This window comes from Miscanthus floridulus, chromosome 1, assembly GCF_019320115.1.
Source record: "Miscanthus floridulus cultivar M001 chromosome 1, ASM1932011v1, whole genome shotgun sequence".
In the NCBI taxonomy this organism is placed as follows: Eukaryota; Viridiplantae; Streptophyta; class Magnoliopsida; order Poales; family Poaceae; genus Miscanthus; species Miscanthus floridulus.
Window position 1 is genome coordinate 112,071,886 of NC_089580.1, and position 9,206 is coordinate 112,081,091.

Genomic DNA, 9,206 nt, shown 5'->3' on the forward strand with positions numbered 1-9,206 from the left:
TGTACAAATTCTCTAAGAACCACTTCTAGTTGTCCTTAGTCTCTGAGTGGAACACACCAAATGCAATATGGTACAACCAGTTATGCCCATCAACACCTATTACTGAAGCCAACTGTCTAGTATACTTTCCATTCATAAAAGATGCATCTACTCCTACAAAGGGTCTACAACCAGCTAGGAATCCATCAATGCATGGCTTCAAAGCAACAAAAACCCTCTTGAACCTATTCTTCTTACCAATCTTCTCCAACTCTATTTGTACTCTACTTCTAGGTGAACTTATTTCTAGCTGTGCAGCCCAATTGAAAAGAAGTTGAATGCTTTCCTCATACTTACCATGTATCTGATCCAAGGCTACCTTCAAACTAGACCACACTTTTGAGTACTTCAACTTTATTCCAAAGTCACCCTCCAATTTTTTTCTTTGCCTCCTTTGCTCCCTTTGTTGGGTTATTCTTAACCCAATCTCCAATCCTATCTGCACACCAGCCCTGAATGGCCATTTTCCCTTCTCTTAGCTTGGTGGTAGGACAATTGTGGGCAGCAGGAAGCTTTTTGATCTACAATAGCATAGGGTAAAAGAAAATGTTAATAGACAATAATACATGTTAACAGAGACAATGATACATCACAAATCAGAAAAGAAATGTACCTGTACAGTCTTCTTATCAAAAATGGTGGAAGCATGTATGCGCCAAGGGCATCCAGCACACTTTGCTATGAACCTTTGCTTGTCACTTTTGTAACTAGGAGCAAGCTCAAACCCTAGTCTTCATAGCATAATGTCTTAATGCTTTCCTAAATGAAATGATATTAGGAAACAGCTCCCCCTTCACAATCTTTGGGTTCTCAGGGTCATGCAATACCCTGATCTCCAGAGGATCAGCATCATCCACCTCTACCTCAACATAGACAAAGTCATCAGATGGATCAGCAGTACCATGAGTGTTAGCATTGTCAAATAGTTGTGGCTGGGCAAACTCAGTAGGTGGCGCTTCATCATACATGTCCTCATCATCAACTCCCACGTATTCTTCATCGTTATCAAAGATATCTGGCTCTCTGGCTGCCTCTCTAGCTGGCTCTCTAGCTGCCTCTCTATCTGGCTCTCTAGCTGCCTCTCTATCTAGCTCTCTAGCTGCCTCTCTATCTGGCTCTAACTCATTAGCCACCTCTAGATTCTCAGGAGAAGCACATGGCAAGGTTGTTGGCTCAGTACCACCACTACTGGGTTGTTTAGGCATGTTAGCATCATGAGTGCCTAATTCTGCTGCATCATCTAGAGGAACCACATAGATAGGCTGTAGTGTATCAAACTCAGGTTCCACACAAATTGCACTATCAAATACACCTACTATAACCTGGCAGCTCATCTCCTCCTTATGCATTTCAAACAAATCAACCATCTGTATCTCATCAACTAGTCTGACATCCTCATTCAATCTTTTGTCAAAGAACCAAACAGTGGGTGTCTGGTTAGTGCAAAGATTCATTTTCAGCTGACAGATGTTTCAACAAGCAAGTCTAGTGTCAGTGACCCATACTCCACATCCCCCTTAAACACTCAGGCCTTTTGTGTATGATTTCCTACCAGTCGAGTCTTTGGAAGCAAAAGCTTTCGACTTTAACCTCTAGCGCAAACATCCCACCCCTAAGAAGCAGTAATTTCATCCCCAAATCAAATGCACAAATCATCAGAATACCCCCAAATCAAACATCCCACCTCTAGCACAAACATGGAGACGAAGGATGCAGAAAGGGTACCTGCTGCCACTGTCCTCCATCACCGCCGGAGCAGTGGACACGCACGGAGGCCCTATGACTGAGCTCCCCGCCATCAGGGTGCCTCCATCAACTCCAGTGGACGCCGTTTGGGTTTGTCTCTGTCGCCACCACCTCCAATCACCGCAGCTAACCACTCCTCGATTCGCCGCCACCGCTCACGTCTGGTTCGCCGCTGAAAGTGATGGGGTTAGGGTTTGGTCGAAGGGATGAGGGGAGAAGAAGAGACAGTGGCGTGGGCGTGCAGCACAGAAGGGGGAATAAGGTGAGAGAGGAACGGGGGCGACTGAGAAGAACCCGAACAGTGGTGTGGGCGTACCTTATCCTCTAGTACAGGGGCATTACAGCCCAATACCCAAATACAACGCTTGTAGGTGGGCCCGTCTATGCTCTAGCCATAGCAAAGTGCAAGAGAGAGGGAGAACCAGAATTGCAATGGCAAATTTCCAATAAGACGAAAAGTGATGGCGTTCTTCAAAACTTGAAAATTTATAATGGCAAGAAACCAAATAACCCAAATAACAATACCTGGAATACTCTCGGGTGAAGTGCTACAAAGGTATACTTATCTGTGCGCTTGTAGATTCCTTTTTATTCATATCTATATATTCCTCCTAGTCACATAAATTAATAAAGAACTATTTAATATTATTCTAGTTGTAATGTTAGGTAGTACTAACAAGTATCTCTTGCAACATCACTAAGGATGACAACCTAGTAAAGTAATGTTAGGAGATATAGGTTTATAATAGGTGGCAATTAAAATAAGTGACAAGTTAATAAATACCAACAAGCATTTCTGGCACCGTTGCTAGGGAAGGTAGCTAGACAAAGGAAGTATTGATGAACTTATACTTATTGATGTGATTGAAATAATCATTGACCTCTACTCAAATAGGCTTAGCCTTGTTTTGTCTACTTCTGTATCTTTTGTAGGGTAATGTATGACCGGTTTTGATGTTCTAACAAACTACGTTGACGATCCAGAAGCACTACTTAAGAGGACTAAGGCTTAACTCAAAAAAGTTTTAGCTTTAGAGTCAGAAGACAACCATATAAGGTGAAGCTTAACACCAGAATTTGAAGCCATGGTTGATAGGACTCTCCATGAATTCTCTGCTCCAACCACTGCCAACATCCAGACTAGACCCATAGTCAATGTGGGAGACAATGGAATCGAGCTCAAGCCAGCTCTCAGAAACATGGTGCAAGCGAGCCAATTTTGTGGAAAGGCAAATGAAGATGCTAGTGCTCATCTCCAACACTTCCTAGAGATCTGCAACACTTTCACCATCAAGGGAGTAACCAAAGACACCATACTACTTTGCCTCTTCCCATTTTCACGTTTGGGGAAGGTGAAGCATTGGGTCTACGCCAACAAAGATAGAAAGACTACATGGGATAACTACTCCACTGCCTTCCTAGCAAAGTTCTTTCCCACGGGCTAGACCAATGCTCTACATGGGAGAATTTCAAGTTGTCAGCAACAACATGATGAATCTATCCCTAAAGCTTGGGAAGGCTATCAAGACTATATATCAGAATGTCCTCATCATGGGATTGAGAATTGGCTACCCATACAGATATTCTACCATGGGTTGACTAACAGTACCCTTGAGACCATTGATGCTGCTGCTAGAGGTGCATTCTTGTCACTTACACTTCTAGCTGTGATCACTCTTGTGGAGAAGATGACCTCCAACCAAGGCTGGAATGAAGAACATGTTTAGACCCACAAGAGAGGTGGAGGTATGCATCAACTCAAGGAAGTAGACATGCTATCTGCCAAGATAGACCTACTGATGAAGAAGCTCGAAGACCGAGCTAATGAAAAGCAAGAGGTCATGCACATTCATGATTCACGCATGACGTGTGAAGTATATGACAACATTTGGCATTTAGGAAACAACTATCCTAAAACCCAAGAGGATGTGAACTTTGTTAACAACAACTACTATCGTCCTAAATAGAATCAAGGATGGAACCAACAACAGAGGCTGAACTACCAAGGTAACCCTCAAGGTAATAATTATAATAACTTCAATCAACCACCTTTGAGAGAATTAATTGCTGGCTAATCTAGACTTTTGGAAGGATTATCTAAGAAGGTAGCTACCAATGATAAAATTCTAGAAAATATAAGTAATAGAATGGATAGTTTTGCTTCTGCCATTAAGAACCAGCATAGCTTTAATAAAATGATAGAATTTCAAATAGCTCAGTTGGTGGTTGTTGTTCTGTTCGACAAAGGTAAGATTCCAGGGCAGCTAGAAGATCTAGAAACTACAAATCTTATCGATATTCACAATGCAGCTTTCTACTACACGCAACCATTAGAGGGAAGGTGGATAGATTACACCCTACCCGACAACAAAGGTGATCCAAGGAGACCTGTCATCCCTATTGCCATTGGTAACGTATGGATATTTATTCAGTAATGAACCTTTGTTCCCTACATATATGCAATTGCAAATGGTGGACCAATCAATCCAATTCCCTGAGGGAATAGCGAGGGACGTTACGGTAAGAATACAAGATCACTATGCCCCTGCCGATTACTTTATTCAGTACTTTATTTCTCTCGGAGTCCAAAAGAGTCTTCTAGGTCTGGTATAGCTCTTTTTGTAATTCTTTCATTTGGCAATTACTTTATTCAGTACTTTATTTCTAGTACTTTATTCTAGTACTATTGCTTTGCTTTACTTAAGTACTTATTCATTATTGTTCATCATTAGTGAGCTCAGGTGCTTATTATTTGGCATCAGTAGCATAGGTTATCTTATTTTTAGTAGTCTTTCGTTAGTATCAGTTCCACCATCTGGTTAGGTTACTTTGATCTATTTTCATCGGAGCTTGGATCGAAGTAGTAAGCCAATAGATTAAGCGAGGTGCTTAGGCTATAGATTACCTGTGGATACGGCTAGGCCTCCGGATAGATTGTGGTAGGTGGCAAGTGGTGACAGCCTTTCCATCCTCTGTATTCCACCATGTTAGGTCTAGTAATGAAATCATAGGGCTCATGGTAGACCTTTTCTATTTAACTCTACTAGTTGTTAGGCGGGCTATGCCCCAAAGTACTAGCACATTTCTCCTTGTCATTTGTTTACCCTTTGTTACTGAAAGATAAATTGCTTGCTCTCCCACCTAGCTATCTCTACTATAGCTTGTTTAGTAGTTTAGTAGGTAGTTCACACATAACCCACTCATTTCGTTTACCTACCTAGGATATACTTAGGCTTTACCTTAGCAATCCTAACAATAAATATAAGTTCTAGCCTTTTGCCTTCCTATGGGAAAAACTATAAATTTGACACTTAGTACTCACCGAGTGAAGTGGTACATGATAGTTCTGTGCACTTGTGGAATTCCTCCACTAGTCGTTAAGAAGTATCAACAAGCATTTCTAGCGCCATTGCCAGGGAAGGCAACTGGCCTCATATTTATATTTTTGCTAGTCTTGCTAACTAGACTTTTAGTTATCCTAAGTAGTTTATCCTTTTTTCCTCAAACCCAGTCACTACCCTACACAATCATGGGCGACAAGTCATTCTTGATTTTTCTACACCCTCGGCTGCTAATGTAGCCACCGGACCCAATGTTATCAATGGGGACGCTAACTTTGAGCTTAAGCCATCATTAATTATGATGGTTCAAGCTAGTTTGTTTTGTGGGAAAGCCCATGAGGATGCAAATGCTCACCTCCAACACTTTTTGGAGATTTGTAGCACATTCACCATAATGGGAGTGAACCAAGAGGCTACACGCCTTTGCATTTTCCCCTTCTCTTTGTTAGGAAAGGCTAAGCAATGGTTTTACTCTAACCGCAACACTATAGACACGTGGGACAAGTGTTCCAACGCTTTCCTAGTCAAGTTTTTCCATATGGAGAAAACTAATGCTCTTCGCAATAAGATCTCTAGTTTTCAATTGGCACATGAGTCGATTCCTGAAGCTTGGGAACGAATTCAAGAGTATGTCTCCGCATGCCCACACCTTGGCATGGAAGACTGGCTTTTGATCCAGAACTTCTACCATGGATTAGTGCCATTAGATAGGAGCCATTTAAATGCTGTTGCTGGTGGGGCATTCTTTTCTCTAAGTGTTGCAGATGCAAAGACGCTGATCGAGAAGATGGTTTCCAACCAAGGATGGTGCGACGATTGACTCCAACCCCGTAAATGAGGTATGCATTCAATTAAAAAATTGACATGCTTGTAGCTAAGATAGATCTGCTCGCAAAGCGAGTAGAACATTATGAGAAGGTGAGTGCCCAAGAGACACTCAAAGCCATGGAATCCCACATGACTTGTGAAGTCTGTGGAGATGTTGGACATTTGGGAAATTCCTGTCCTGAGACCCAGGAGGATCTCAACTTCATCAACACCAACAATGGGTTTCGTCCACAACAACATCAAGGATGGAATCAACGCTCCAACAATCAAGGAGGTAACAATTATTACTCTTCTCAATGCATGAATAAACAAGGTAATAATAGTTATGGTTTCCTTAAAGATCTTATTTATAGCAATGGTAGAATGATTGATAGCATTAATAAAAAGTGGATGCTCATGACAAGATGTTGGATTGGATGAGTTTTCTTCTGCTTTAAAGAATCAACTTAGTTTCAATAAGATGATAGAAACCCAATTAGCTCAAATTGCTGCTGCCATACCATCCTATGAAAAAGATAGAATTCCCAGCAAACCTGAAGGAACCATGGAGACAACCAACCTTTTTACGACATGGTATGACTTTTCAAAAAATGGTTGGGGATTTCCTATTAAGAAAGGTGATCCTGGGAACCCCATCATTACTTGCTCCATAGGACCCCACACTTTTCATAATGCCATTTGTGATCTAGGGTCTAGTATTAACGTTATGTCTAAGGAAACTTATGATAGATTGTTTTACACTACCTTAGCTCCAACCTCAGTTTACCTACAGTTAGCCAACCAATCCACCCATTATCTCAAGGGAGTAGCCACTAACTTATTAGTTGAGGCTAGGAGTGCTTATGTTCCAACATATTTTATGATCTTAGACATGGGCAATGACAAGTATACACCTTTAATCCTTGGTCTTCCTTTCCTTAATACTACAAATGTTTGCATATATGTGGCTTCTGGGCAAATCCAATTCCACTTTGCTGGAAGGAAAGAAATATTTGCGTTTGCGTCTAGACAACCCCTCTTTGATGAGAAACAAGAAAAGAAGAAGAATCCGAACAGAATCAAGATGAAGAAACCAAAGCTGATTGAAGAACCGGAGAAGCCTATAAAAGAAGAAGAAGAATAGAAAGAGATGGCGTAAAAAGAAAGATTCATTCTCAAACTCGTCATCTCCTGACCCTGACAAGGCCTCCAAGGTGGAACAAGAGGAAACACCCCACTCAAGGAAGAATAACCTTGAATCCATTAAAAAGGTAAGTTCTCTATCTTTTGTATATTTACTGCATTTTAGTATTTGCATCTCATATTTAAATTTCTAACAAATTTGCTTTACATTGCATGATTAAGTTAGCTGCATTAAGCTACTCTATGTTAATAAATAAAGTCATGTAGTAGCTATGCATGTTAGGATAGGGTTTGCATTTAAAAAACATATTTAATAAATATTTAGTCAGTTATCTAGTAGTAATAGGTTTAGTCATTTAGTCAATTGTGCATTCTAGTAGTATTAGTTAGTCAATGAAGAAAGAATCAAAAGAGCCACCAGAAGACACTCCAACCTATGCAAAAGGCAAGCTTGGGGAGATCTCTCCCCGCTCAGGTATGAAAATCTTAAACCCTCTCTTTATATTCATGTTTGTTTCAGATCTCAATATCCATGATCATAGAATGTAGAGAGGAGTGCCTTGAAATTTATCTTAAAAAGAAACTTTTCTCTTCAAAAAGGAATTGTAGACAAGACCCTTCAACTCTTTGTTCAAAACAGTAAGAGGCTCAGGGGCTACACTCGGTGAGTGCACTACATGGTTTCAGTCAAGAAAGCACTCGGACAACGCTTGTTTCTACTCAGCAAGACCAAGAGGAACAAGAAGACTTCCAAAGTTCAACCATATAGGGCTCAGGGGCTTGAGGGACATAGTCCTTGGGTACCCCACAACGAAGGGAGAAGATCTAGTCTGACTTGGATTCCCACATATAGTGATAATAACATTGCTATCATGTAATCCTACTAGGACTCCTCTATTGTAACCGACTAGGAGACTTGCCTCATAGATATATAAAGGAGGGCAGGGCTCCCTAGATTGGGATGCCATGACACACAATCATACCAATAAATCCAACACAAAAGGCTACACGCCGACTGGACATAAATGCTATTACTCGATTACGAGGGCCCGAACAAGTATAAATCGTTCATCTCTTTGCATTCACCGTCGTGTTCCGCATATGTCGAAGCCCACCAATCATCATCCTGGGTAACCCCATGATGAGTTACCGGCCATCAAACACCGACAGCTCTAATAAATGATGATAAATTATTTGGAGATGATGAATAGTTGCTCTATGATAGTTTGCAAAAGCTTGTCATACAACTAGATACTTCTTAAGTTTTGAGCATGATAACTTAGAGTTCATCTTTAAGTTGAGTGCTTTTGTGGGTTGGAAATGCTAGAACCGAGTATAAAGTTTTTGTGAGAAATGTTGTTGCGAAGATTAGAGTAAATCTTTGAACCTATCTAAGGAATGGTAAAAACAACCTGTAGTTTTGTTTGGCAAATTGCTAAAACTCTCTGGCTAGAAGTTTCTCAATGGTGATAAATTCCTACCAAAGCCAAATACATATTCAATCATACATGATAAAGCCACTATAAAAGCTACTTGTTTGTTTTGAGCTTTTTCAAGCCTTATTGATCTGAGTAGACAAACTTGTCATGCTTTTTGATCAAGATCACATACACCGACATACTTATGCTATTCCTACACTAGGAATATGCAACCACACATGCTTTCCATTTATTATTGCTCTATGAGAATCAAAGTTATCTCCCTAGCTATGTTTCATCAAAAAGAGAGGCATGGGATACATAAAAATATAGAGAGAGAATAAAGAGCAAAAAGCTCTAGTAAAAGAGAGAGAGAGAGAGAGAGAGAGAGAGAGGGAGAGAGAGAGAGAGAGAGAGAGAGAGAGAGAGAGAGAGAAGTAGCCATGCCCTCTCAAATAGAAGCTAGAGAAGGGAAACTTCACAAAGGAGTACCACTTCCACCAAATATACCACACACATGCACTTCTTGATCAATTAGTATGATTTGTTGCTCCTTGTGATCTGAGTGTTTGACTTAGCAATAAATTCAATTCAAGTAGGCTATGCTTTTATCCCCTACCTTGAGCTCCACATAAGCTTTAGGATAGATATTAAGGCTAAAATTCATGGCCTTGGTGAGATTTCAAACACCATTGAGTGACTTGAGTGTACC

The 9,206-nt window shown here is 40.6% G+C and overlaps 2 non-coding genes across 2 annotated transcripts; both read right to left on the minus strand.

The window, feature by feature from the left end:
- Positions 1–3,234: 3,234 nt before the first annotated feature.
- On the minus strand, positions 3,235–3,343 carry LOC136512023 (small nucleolar RNA R71). Its single transcript, XR_010772954.1, has one exon. It is a non-coding gene; the product is annotated as a small nucleolar RNA R71 (small nucleolar RNA).
- A 2,334-nt stretch (positions 3,344–5,677) lies between these two features.
- Positions 5,678–5,783, minus strand: LOC136511880 (small nucleolar RNA R71). The gene has a single exon (XR_010772894.1). It is a non-coding gene; the product is annotated as a small nucleolar RNA R71 (small nucleolar RNA).
- Positions 5,784–9,206: the final 3,423 nt, after the last annotated feature.